The following is a 265-nucleotide window of genomic DNA, read 5'->3' as shown; positions in this document are numbered from 1 at the left end:
TGCCGTCAGTTGTGCCGGTGTCCTAAATAAACCCACTGTTCTAACGCAACAGCCCTGCCTGGCCCCTGCCTGGCCTGGCCTGACAGCCACAGGCTGGTTTTGTACCATTTAGCCAGCCTGAAAGCTGGGCAAGCATTAACCCCCTTATGTCCACCCGAGCGGAAAGGCTGGACTCCGAACGCCGGTGCTGTGCTGGTGCCAGGACCGTGGCGAGTGAGATCAGGGCAGCTCACATCCAGAGGGCAGCAGGAGCCAGCTGGTCAGG

At 60.8% G+C, this 265-nt stretch overlaps 1 protein-coding gene across 1 annotated transcript in view; it reads left to right on the top strand.

Moving 5' to 3' along the window:
- LOC128848812 (C-factor-like) overlaps positions 1-51 on the top strand; it is a 6,960-nt gene extending 6,909 nt beyond the window's left edge. Inside the window, exon 6 of the mRNA XM_054048990.1 lies at positions 1-51. This exon is cut by the window's left edge and continues 166 nt beyond it. The gene's annotated coding sequence lies outside the window, so the exon portion shown is untranslated.
- The last annotated feature ends 214 nt before the right edge of the window (positions 52-265 follow it).

Source organism: Malaclemys terrapin, chromosome 14 (genome assembly GCF_027887155.1).
Source record: "Malaclemys terrapin pileata isolate rMalTer1 chromosome 14, rMalTer1.hap1, whole genome shotgun sequence".
NCBI classification, from domain to species: Eukaryota; Metazoa; Chordata; order Testudines; family Emydidae; genus Malaclemys; species Malaclemys terrapin.
This window is presented reverse-complemented; position numbering and strand designations above follow the sequence as displayed.